This window comes from Lactuca sativa, chromosome 4 (genome assembly GCF_002870075.4).
Source record: "Lactuca sativa cultivar Salinas chromosome 4, Lsat_Salinas_v11, whole genome shotgun sequence".
In the NCBI taxonomy this organism is placed as follows: domain Eukaryota; kingdom Viridiplantae; phylum Streptophyta; class Magnoliopsida; order Asterales; family Asteraceae; genus Lactuca; species Lactuca sativa.
Genome location: NC_056626.2, coordinates 57,438,100 through 57,450,978, shown reverse-complemented (window position 1 = coordinate 57,450,978; position 12,879 = coordinate 57,438,100).

Genomic DNA, 12,879 nt, shown 5'->3' with positions numbered 1-12,879 from the left:
ATCTGAAAAGCGTGACGCCGAGCCCTCGGGAGCTCCGCCTTCCCCTGGCCTCCATCTGTGATCCTCAAAGTAGCTGGCGCGGGAGCCTACGCTAGCTTGGCGGCGAGCACCAAACAGTTGAACTTCACATGGTCAACCTGATCACAGTGATAACATATCTTAGTACTCTGAATAAGGGCTAACTGGTGGCAATCCTTCGCATAGTGCCCCTCCTTTCCACATTTGTGGCACAAACTACCAGATCGACACGCCCCTCATGAACCCTACCGCACTTCCCACAAGTGTGGCCTCGCTGTCCCCCAGATATAGACTCAACGGTCTTGAACCGCTTCGGTGCCGGCTGCGATAGTGTCGGGGCCGATCTCTACTACCTCAACTGAAGATCTATCTCAAGCTCATGCCGCCTGGCGACCTCCTGCAATTTCACCAAAGAATCATACCGCTGGGTGGAAACAAACTGCCTGATATCCGTCTTGAGCATGATCAAGTAACGGGTCATCTGAGCCTACTCCAAAGCAAACTCAGGGAAAAACACGACCCTCTCGGTAAACATCCTGGTGATCTTCGTCACCGACTCAGTACCTTACCTCAGATCCAAAAACTCTTGGACCAACCTCTCGCGATCTACCCACGACACATATCGAGTACGGAACATCTCCATGAACTGATCCCAAGATACTGTAGCCCTCTGCTCAGCAAAATACAATCCCGTAACAAGTCTCCACTGATCCTTCGCTCCAGACCTCAAGAGGTTCATAGTGCATCTGACCTTCTGGTCAGCTGGGAAAGAGTAGGTGAAAAAGCATCCATCTGATGGGTTTTAGTATACTACCACATCCTATGGTGCACATACAACCCTGAATACCTTGGATCTATGTTTTCACTAATTGTACATGCAAATGGTTTCCAAGGCATTAAACCTATAACTAGCATGCAATTGACATAAACAATACAAGATACTAGTTAGGATAACATACCTCTTTGTTGTAGATTGATTCCATGGAGCTTAAGAGCCTAGTGCCCCAAGTGTAACACCTCAAATGGTTTACACAACAACACCAATAACTTGGAATAACTTGAGAGAAAAGTTCTTATGCTCAAAATCTGCTAGCCCTTTCATATGAATCCTTCAGACCGATTTCTTGAGGTATGGGGTCTTTATATATTGTGGCTATTAGGGTTACTCCATGTAACTCATGTCTTTCCATATACTTCATGCTCCATGGGTTAAAACCTCCATAGAGTATCCATGGGTTTAGCCTAACATGAGGAACTATGGATCATAAGCCCACATACATAAGAATGAATGATTTACACAATCAATCCCCATATATTTAATTAGTGTCTTTTGATCACAAAATTAATTCCAAATTAATTCTTGATCAATAGTAATTAAATAATATGATTTCATACTAATATATTAGAACTTATAATATACTAACAAATCATAAATATCATTTTCTCACAAAAGTCTATCCAAATTGTTCCGATGCCATGCAACCCAAATGGACCATGCCAATCAGGTCAAGTACATACCAATTATAGTTATTGACTTAGACACTAATCCAACAGTCTCCCACTTGGATAAGTCTAAAACTATTATTGTGTATGACTCCAAGATCTCGACTAGCAATCGTAGCTTTTAAAATTCGTTGTCGAACTCTGAACAAATCAATGACGCGTCCATTAGGTAAGGGATCATATATTCCTCCATTCTAGATATCATATGGACTGAGACATGGATTATAATCATTCTCTCTGTCCATTTGTTGTTTCCCGATTTCCGATTTTTGACGACCGACTAATTGAACAAATCAAATCAGTCCAGGCCCGGCCAAGCACTTACGTTTGTCATCACTAAATCACCGAGGGCCCAAAGATATCGTTTTATCCCTCCAAGGGTAAAAGGAATGGATAAACTTCGACTCATATGCTTGCCCTACTACTTGTTGAATCATACATAAAGGTACGTTTTATAACATCGAGTTATTGATGCGTTTTCGCACAATCAATGCACAACCAACTCATAGGCAACAACTCATATATCTTGGTTTGAAGAATATAAGATATTATCGTCTCATGACCACTCGTGATAAAATCCATGAAGTGATTCAAATGAGCGTGGGTTTAATCCAATACTCGAATCTCATTCCAGGAGCACTCATGAATGTTGTAGCAACTCTTGCTATGTTCATCACCTTAGACATCTACAAACCAACTTAATGACAGTCTTGATTCATATCCACTTCCAACATATGACTAACTGTGGAGAATTTGAATAACCTAGTTATTCGGGACGTCAACACATGCAAAGTGAAACACAAGAATAATACTAATCCTATATGGCCCCAAGCACCATTGAGAGTAAATAAAACACCTTTTATTTTAACACCATATTGATCACTCATTATTCATTGTATAATGTTTTGAATAATCAAGTTTATACTTGAATCAAAACAATAGTCATTCCATGCTCTAAGCATACACACGATGTTTGTCCAAACCATAGTTATGCCATATTCCAAGTATACACACTATGTTTTTCTATGATCCTTACTTTGTGAAATAGACCAATTGAACATGATTCCAATGATGCTCATTTCACAATCCAAATCCTTATCGTAAATGTAAGAATACAATATTCTTTGCCATTTACCAAAATTTGTTAGATTCTAAACTTGTATGCATTGATCCTCTTATAATTACTATGCACAAAAGTCACAAAGACTCGGCAATAGACATTACAAAGTATTCTAATGGAGAGAAATTCCATGGAAACAAAGTCTCAAATTCAAAGTACATTCCTTTGAACATCCTTCTTGCATTAAGTTTTTCTAATCTTACACAGATTTAATGAATATCTTCCTCCTATGGAAACATTTCCACATTCCCATTTTGACTATCACTTTTGAACAAGAGTTGCCTCTTTTCAAAATATGTCAATATGGTCCTTTCAAAATTAACATTATACTTCCAATTGTCCATGAGCAATCAATCTTTGGTAAACCTCAAATGTCCCCTTCCTCTTCCGGACATGCTCCAGATCGATCTCCCTCTCCCTTGCCCTAGAAAACATGGAATCCAAGGTAGGGCAAGCTAAAAAACTAACATGCTCCCGAATGTAGGCTCGCAGCATGTCATGGTAGCAGGTCCTCCTCATATCCTCATCTCCCGCATACTGGGGCACCAGTAACGCCCTCTCACGGAACTTTGCGGTGATCTCCGCCACAGTCTCTGTTGTCAGTCTCATGTCCAAAAACTCCTTGGACAACTGCTGAAGCTCTACAGCTGGCGCAAACTCCGCCCTGAATCTGGTCACAAAGTCTGACCAGGTCATAGCCTCAACAGCCGAGGCTCCCAATGAGTCACCCACAAACTGCCACCAATCTCTATCTCTGTCTCTCAAACACCCTGTTGCATATCTCACCTTCGACCCCTCGGGGCAGAAACTGGTTAGTTGTGCAAACTCAATGTCTGTAATCCATCATCTGGCAACAATGGGTTCCTTCGCCCCATGGAAATCCAGCGCACCACTGCCCCTGAAGTCCTTAAAGGATAGTGTGCGGGATCCTGATTGGCTGGTCGCCATGTCACTCTTGAACGCCCTAAGGCGATCCTCCATCAACTCGACAATACCTTCCTTGATCGATCCAAAGATGACCGGGGTCGCATCAAGGATGCCTCTAGTGATCTCGGATGCGATGAACTCGCATAGCCTCTCATCCACTGGTTCGGAGCCTGAACCCAAACCCGATCCCTCTCCTGAGCTGCCAATTGTTGGCCTCGGACATAGTACCACCATTCTGCAATACATCATGACAACCTTCAGTGATACTGGTACATCTAGAGGGGTCACACCCACTACCAGTTTCCTGGTCTTGCCTCAGCCTTCTTCAATTCGAGTACGGATCCTCTGCTTTCAGTTGTATGGGCCCATACTACCTTCCACATCTATCCGTACTTTCCTCAAGGACTGCCTTGACTCCACCAAGTCCCTTTTACCACTGCTGATCTCTGCTACTCTCATCCTAGGCTTACCCTAAGGAACCTCTGACTCCACCCAAACCAGTCCTCAGCTGCCGAAGGCCTCCTTGTGTTGCCAATTAGCCACCACCTGAGTACCATCACATGTAACGAGGCTCAGATAATCCTTCAAGTAAACGACTCATCCCTACAACGGTTAGACTCAAACGAGAGCTGCACAATAGGGCCAAATCCAACACTCTGAGATTATTCAATCCTAATCACATGTGATGCGACGTACTCACCTAATGGCTAAAACCCATCGTTGAGAGTCCTACAAGCACGAAGCAAGCAACATTCGGACACAGGAAACTACTCAAGCAACTCTATTCTCATAACGAAAAATTGTACTAGCATACAATGTTGAGCTCATACTACCATGCATAACCTAAACATGCTATCCTATTACTGTCTACTCAATACTAGCATGCGATTCTCATAAGCTGAAGCACACAAAGCAGGCACATAAGGCATCATTCCTAGATCCTTAGTCATATTCTAGCATGTTGTTCTACTAAAACTGATAAACATAATATAAACTCGTATGGGTACTTTGGGGAATACTTACTTGAGCCCGGCCAGTCGCGCACATCACACACTTTGTTCTTTCCCAAAACTCTTTTATCTTAGCTTTTAGGAAACCATTTTTCTTGTAAAAATCTTTTAATCCCTCGATTTTAGTCCAGACACTTCCAAGGGCGTGTCCGAATCCCTCAAACTAGGGCTCTGATACCAACTTGTAACGACCCAATTTTCAAGTCCAAAAACTTCATTTAATTAACTGACTCATAAAAATATTCTTAAGAAAATATTGTGAAATCACATCATCTTATAAAACAATGTATCATATCTGAAAACCCAAGTCATAAAAAAAATAGTAACATGTCAGAGTACAATCCCAGAATATCCATAATGCGGAAAACAATGTGTGTGAGTATGATGTGCCTTTACCGCTCCAGCTCCTTCCCTTTCGCTGAAGAGGTACCTGAAACCAAAACTGTAAAACTGTAAGCACGAAGCTTAGTGAGTTCCCCCCATCGTACTGCATACCATACAATCACATAACATACACATGCTGTCAGGCATATCAGGGTGCCCGACCTACCCCTTCGGTCCTCTCGACCGGATGCTGCCTAGCATACCTGGGTGTTGGCCTTCCCTTCGGTCCTCTCGACCGGATACTGCCCAGCATATCTAGGTGCTGTCCTCCCTAGCGGTCCTCTCGACCGGATACTGCCTAGCATACCTGGGTGATGGCCTCCTATTCGGTCCTCTCGACTGGATGCTGGGGACTATTTCACCCCTCTACTACTACCACATAGCATGTAACACATAACCATATTCTATCTAGTATAACTGGGTATGGCCACCCCCTTTTTGGCCATATCGACCGATAACCTTGGGGACTATCCCCCCTACTACTACTAGCATCTAATTGTTGGATTAATGTCTAAGTCCATAACTATAATTGGTAAGACTTGACCCGACCCGGCATGATCCATTTGGGTTGCATGGCATCATGCATTTGGATAGACTAAAATGAGAGAAATAACACTTAAGGTTTGTTAATATATTATAAGTTCTAATATATTAATAAGGTTATTTAATTAGTATGGATCAAGAATTAATTTGGAATTAATTAAGTGATCAAAAGGAAACTAATTAAATATATGGGTTGATTGTGTAAATCATTCATTCTTATATATGTGGGCTTGTGATCCAAGATTCCTTATGTTGGCCTAAGTCCATGGGGTGACCCATGGATGCTCCATGGAGGTTAAAATCCATGGATCATAAGGAATGGGTAAAGTCATGAGTTACATGGTGTAACCCTAATAGCCACCATATAAAAGAATCACATGGCTCAAGAAATCGTGCACTATATGTGACTGTGAGGGCTAGACGATTTCAAGGAGTGTTCAAGTTTCTCTCAAGTTATTCCAAGTGTATTTGGTGTTGTGTGAACCATTTGAGGTGTCACACTTGGGGCACTAGGCACTCAAGCTTCATGAAGACTTTCTACTTCAAAGAGGTATGTATTATATCTTGTTATATTCATTGTTTTGTATGCTAGATTAGGATAATACCTTGGAAGTTCATATTTGCATGTATAATAGAGAAAACATAGATCCAAGGTATTCAGGGTTGCATGTACACTTAGGTGTGTTAGAATGCTCAAAACCCAACAGTGGTATCAGAGCCACGGGTTGTTTTTTGTTATATTGATGCAAATATTTTATTTTCAAAGTTGAAAAAAAAGGAGAAAAAACATGAAGTTTGTCAAATTTTAAGAAAATTACTTGTTCTTGTGAAAAACTAATTATTTGTAAAATTTGAATAATTTGCTTTATGAGTTGAATTAGGTCAAATTTAATAAAAGATAAAATTATATGATTATTTTATTAGTTTTAAAAGTTTGATCTAAAGAGTTTTATTTTTTGAAACCTCCATAAGTTATGGATATGAAAAGGTTTTAAAAAAATTGATACAAAGTTTTTATGGAGTTACAAAATTTGATGTTAATGTTTTAAAGGATTCCATAACTTAAGAATAAGTTATGGATAACCAAAAGTTTTTTGTGTTACCTTGTTTTATGAGTGAATTTAGATTAATGAATAAAATTATCTGATAGTTGGTTTTAATCCAAATTAATCTAAAAGAAGTTCATAAAATGTGTTTATGTAGCTTATAAGTCACATTTATGAATCTTAAAACTCATAAAAGTTGCCATAGGTTACAAAATGAAGAGTCTTTTTCCTCATTAAATTGTTTTATGACTCCATAACTTGTCCGATGTTCAAGAGTCACTTCATTAAAGTTTTTAAAACTTTAATTAAACTCATAAGTTATGAAAATCCTAGAGTTTTGAATAGTTTCAAAACTTGCCCTCAAGTTTTGGAATTTGTAAAGTTTTCCCCATGAATACTTTAATTCCAAGTTAGCCCTTAGAATTTTAAAAGTTAAAATTCAACCCTTATACTTTATAATATTATAAGTTAATAATATTTATATATATGTATAAGAGTAAAGTCAGTCTTACCGTTAGTAGGCCTCATTCACGAAGCCGATCTATAAGGGGGGTATAAGGTTACTGCCTATAAAATGGCAGTTTAATGGGTGTCCACTCTCACCCACCGCTTCCTTGACCGGTGGAGGGTTGTTAGCCGAACGGGTAGGACAAGGACTAGAATTCTCCCTTCATTAAAAGTATTAATGATAAATACTAAGTAACCAAACTATTATAAATACCCAATCTTAGTTACTTAAGAAAATGTGAATAAGGTGCTAATCCATGAAATTACACTTTGCACTTTGTTTAAGTCGGTTAGTGGAGCGTGTGTGGTTAACCGGCACACTAACTCGTATTTAACAAGGTAGGCAAAGGGTAACTTAATGTTTATCATAGTATCGATGGAGCGTGTGTGGTTAACCGGAACATCGATTGAGGGGTAAACACTTAAGGGTACCAAGTAATTTGCATGGTTACTTCACACCTTGTTTTGTGATCCTCGACATCCCAGTCACAAAACCTGAAGGGCACATTCGAGATTGAAACATGTCATTGAACAGTTCAATGAATCTCAAAGATCTAGGAGTTTCAAAACCAATTAAAACCTAATAATACATTTCGTTTATCTTGGTGGAAATTGGTGAATCATCATTCACCTACCTTCAAATATTTTATAGCTTGGATTACGACATCCCTCTTCTAAGTTATAAAATAGTTTGGAGGGTCCTAGCCTTAATATTTCATATTGGGTGCCATATTAAGGACTTAAAATCAACTATCTTGAATATCTCCCAAAAGATGTCTGGTTTAGACATTTATGATCTTCCCAAATCTCTTGAAACAAGCTTTCCTAAATGAAGATGATGTCCCATGGAAATCATACCTCTTTCACCTCCTCCAATTATTCTCCCTAACCCACAAGTTCCTAAAAAGTTTAAGGTCACTCAAGCCCTATTGGCAAGGCAAGGTCTAGGTGTGATCACATCTTGGAGATGTAGTCACATATTGACAAGCCGGGAGAGTTGGGTGTCAAAGTCTTTAGAAAGTGGGTGGCTCAACTACTTTCTAAGTCACATAGTGAGATCTTTTGGGAATCCTATGAAACTGACTAAGACAAGACCCTTAATGATCTTATCTATTTGCTAAGATCATCTTCCTAAAACTTTATGGACATTGACAATGGTGACATTGGATATCCAGTAAAGCTCTCTCTTCCCAATGGAAAGGGATCGGCCATAGTCAACTCGGTTGACCAAATGGTAAAGAGAAAATCTAAGTCTGTGATAGTCCTGTATACCATTACCAAAGGGTCCATATGTTTATATTGCCAAAGGAAGGGGCATTGGTTGCGAAGCTGCCAATTTACCTAAGGGTGTTAAAGTCAATAAGTTTGACTCTACTTCAGGTAAAAATTCCACTGTCTAACTCTACTAAGTTTCTATTCTGAGATTCTTGATACATGATGTGACTGGGTCACATAGAGATGTTTTAAGAATCAAAGAAAAGTAAAGAAACTTAAAGAAAGAATATGCTGAATCTGATCGCGTAGATGGATTTTTATCGCATAGTTTGAAGATCAGATTCTTGAGCTACTTATTAGGAGTTATGAGATATTGCTTAGGAATAGATAACAACAATTTTTCATATGGATTGTAAGGATAAGTTCTTCCGCAAAGTTTTTTAAAATAAAAGGAAAATTTTGATTTTATTTATTTTAAAATATCCTTACAATGGCATCTGTGGAAATTTTTGTTGCTTATAAGATTCCATTAAGAGCAAGAGTGGAAATATGAATTTGATTCTTTCATTTGTGGTACTGTCTAGATTTACCAAATAAGGAAAGATTCTCATCACCCAAGTTTCAATTGGACCGGAACTTGGAATCATGCAAGTTGTATAGCATGATGAATGGGAACTTTCAAGTATTGGAAAATTAAGACTAATTACTTGTTCACATGGATGTGTGATTCAAGTGAAGGACTAAGGGATCGAGTACACATTCTTGTGCACTGGTCAAGTCCACCACAAAAGATCGATAAGATTATTCGTCATAATTTACTAAAGCTCAGTAAATATGGTTATACTTATAAGCTTAAGTGTAATTCTGAGACATTGGAAAAGGTTCCAATGTAAGGCAGAGCGAATAAGAAGAATCAACTTAGGCAGAAAGATAAAAGTTTCTCAAATCTGAAAAGATGGGAGAGTAATTTAGTATCAGTTTTGTGATCATCTTAATGATTATGAAACCATAGCACAATTAGTTCTCTAAGGAAATCTTAGTGCATTCTTATGACTAAGAAGAGGAACTTGAATTGTTGAAATGGTTAAATCAAGAAGATGAGTCATACTTCGTTCCAATACAAGTCTTAGAGTCATACTCTAAGATTGTAACTTGAGTGACATGTCTTAAAGAAGGTTTAAAACACTTGTCAAATGTAAGAGTAACAGTTTTCTACTCTTGTACATTTGAAATTGGTAAGTTGTGATGTTTTGGATAAAACAAAGACCAACTTAGGCCAATTGTGTGAAGTGTTTGTCTTGATTAGAACCCACACCATCTCTTGAATAAGTCTTATATGTCAAGAGGACAGTGGGAGTCTTAAAAGTCTTGAAAGTCTCAAGAACTAATCAAGAATAAAACCTAAAGTTCTTCACTAGCATAGAAACTGAGGTTTATAACCTATCGTGTTGACATATTCTGTGCTCATTCCAATTAAAGTTGTCTTTGCATATGAGTTCTTAGAGTTCTCAATTGGTTGCACAACAACTTGGAAGCAATGGAAGGCGCTTGAGCTGCCAGGTGGCAAGAAATTAAGATTGAGTTCAGTCCATATGAGTTTGGATTTGTCATTATCCTTGTCTTGTGACTATGTTTTTGACAATTCACATGGATAAGAACACATACACCAGTAAATCTAAGTGTCATAAGGTTTCTCTCCGATTCATGAAAATGATGGTGAGGAAACACTTTCACTAAGTAGATTTTAGCTAGATAGCAATTGTGATATTTGCATTCTCAAAGTCGTTAGTGGAGCGTGTGTGGTTTACCGGCACACTAACCTGGACTTGTGAGAAGTGGCAAAAAGGTCTAACCATTATGATTACGGCATCCCTCTTCATAATTGTTTAGATATACAAATGTGCTATCTAAGGGAAGGTGTATGATTTTGATAAAGTTTTATCAAAACAATCTAGTATCAGAAATATGAACTTTGGTAAGAAAGTCAATGAAGTATTGATTTCTAGAAATCCAGCTGATTTCTGAGTACATGTCAAAGCCAGTGGGAGCATAAGTGTTATGCTAATAATCATCATGTTAGTGGGAGCATGATAATTATGATAAGTATTGCAAGTTAGCAATGTTAATTATAGAAAACAAAAGATTTCAATTGGGAAAAAGTTGTTTTGCTATAATTAAGGGAGAGGAAATTATACTTCATCTCAAATCTAAAAGCTTAGATTGAGGTTTTAATCGTATTTAGTCAAGGATATATATATGAATTTCATGTTGGAATGGCTCAACATAAGGAAAATTCTATATATGGGTCCATTATTTGCGTTCTAAAATTCGATTATGATTACAACATCCCTTTTCATAATCTGAATTATGAGAACTTGGCAAATAGAAATGGAAATGTTATAGCAAAACACTGGTTTGGTCTTTATGTGAGACATCATGAATCGTGTCCTATATGCTTCAGATATAGGATCGATTACATGTGCTATATATTCATCCTTTCTAAAATTTTCCAAATGTCTGGGGCATTAAGAAGGGAAACGGTTTAGAACTGGATATGACTAAAAGGATTAAACAATTGTCGAGGACAATCTAAGGTTTACCAAAGATTGGTTGCTCAAGGACAGTTGGAAGTATAGTGATAATTCTGGAAGGACCATATTGACATAATCTGTAAGGAGGCAACTCTTGTTCAGAAGTGATAGTCAAAATGGAATCTGGAAATGTTTCAAAGTTAGAAATTATTTAATCTGTGTAAGATTAAGAAACTTAATGCAAGAAGGATGTTTCCAAGGAGCTGATCTCCTTTGGAATGCTCTGTAATGTTTGTTGTCAAGTCTTTCTGACTTTGTGCATAATCATTACAAGAGGATCAATGCATATAAGTTTAGAATCTAACAGATTTCAGTAAATGGTATGAATTTGAAATTCTTGCATTTGCAGTAAAGATTCGGGACTGTGAAATGAGAATCATTGGAGTTATGTTCAATTGATCTATTTCACAAAGTAAAGATCATAGAAAAACATAGTATGCATACTTGGTGTGTGGCATGACTAGTGTTTAGAAAAACATAGTGTACATGCTTGGAGCATGTGACAACTATTGTTTTAATTCAAGAATAAAGTTGATAGTTGAAACAGTATACAATGAATAATGTGTAATCATATGGTGATAAATAGAAGGTGTTTTATTTATATTCATAAGCTCTGAGACCATATTAGATTCAATTATTCTTGGGTTTCATTTTGCATGTTTTGACTTCCAGAATAAACTAGGTTATTCTTCCGGAATGACTAAGTTATTCAAACCATCCACAGTCGGTCATATGTTGGAAGTAGATATGAATCAAGATTGTCATGGGTTGGCTTGTAGAGGTCTAAGATGTTGGACAAAGGGCTACAACACTCATGAGTGCTCATAAGTTCTGAGTATTGGATTCAACCCGCACTCATTGGAATCACTTCATGGATTTTATCACGAGTGATCATGAGACGATAATATCTTATATTCTTCAAACCTAGAGATATGAGTTGTTACTATGAGTTGGTTGTACATTGATTGCATGAAAACGCATACGGTAACTTGGTGTTATAAAACGTGTCTTTGTGTATGATTCAACAAGTAGTAGAACAAGCCATATGAGTCGAAGTTTATCCATTCCTTTTACCTTCGGGATAAAAGCAATATCTGTGGGCCCCTCGATGATTTGATGATGACAAATGAAAGTGCTCGGCCGGGCCAGGACTGATTTGATTTGTTCAATTAGTCAGTCGTCATAAATCGGAAATCGGGAAACAACAAATGGACAAAGAGAATGATTATAATCCATGTCTCATTCCATATGATATCTAGAATGGAGGAATATATGATCCCTTATCTAATGGACAAGTCATTGACAAAGGTCAGAGTTCATCTACAAGGTCAGAGTTCGACAGAAGCTTTTGAGAGCTACGATTGCCAGTCAGTTCTTGAAGTCATACGCAATAATAGTTTTAGACTTATCCAAGTGGGAGACTGTTGGATTAATGTCTAAGTCCATAACTATAATTGGTAAGACTTGACCCGACCCGGCATGGTCCATTTGGGTTGCATGGCATCATGCATTTGGATAGACTAAAATGCGAGAAATAACACTTAAGGTTTGTTAATATATTATAAGTTCTAATATATTAATAAGGTTATTTAATTAGTATTGATAAAGAATTAATTTGGAATTAATTAAGTGATCAAAAGGAAACTAATTAAATATATGGGTTGATTGTGTAAATCATTCATTCTTATATATGTGGGCTTGTGATCCAAGATTCCTTATGTTGGACTAAGTCCATGGGGTGACCCATGGATGCTCCATGGAGGTTAAAATCCATGGATCATAAGGAATGGGTAAAGTCATGAGTTACATGGTGTAACCCTAATAGCCACCATATAAAAGAATCACATGGCTCAAGAAATCGTGCACTATATGTGACTGTGAGGGCTAGACGATTTCAAGGAGTGTTCAAGTTTCTCTCAAGTTATTCCAAGTGTATTTGGTGTTGTGTGAACCATTTGAGGTGTCACACTTGGGGCACTAGGCACTCAAGCTTCATGAAGACTTTCTACTTCAAA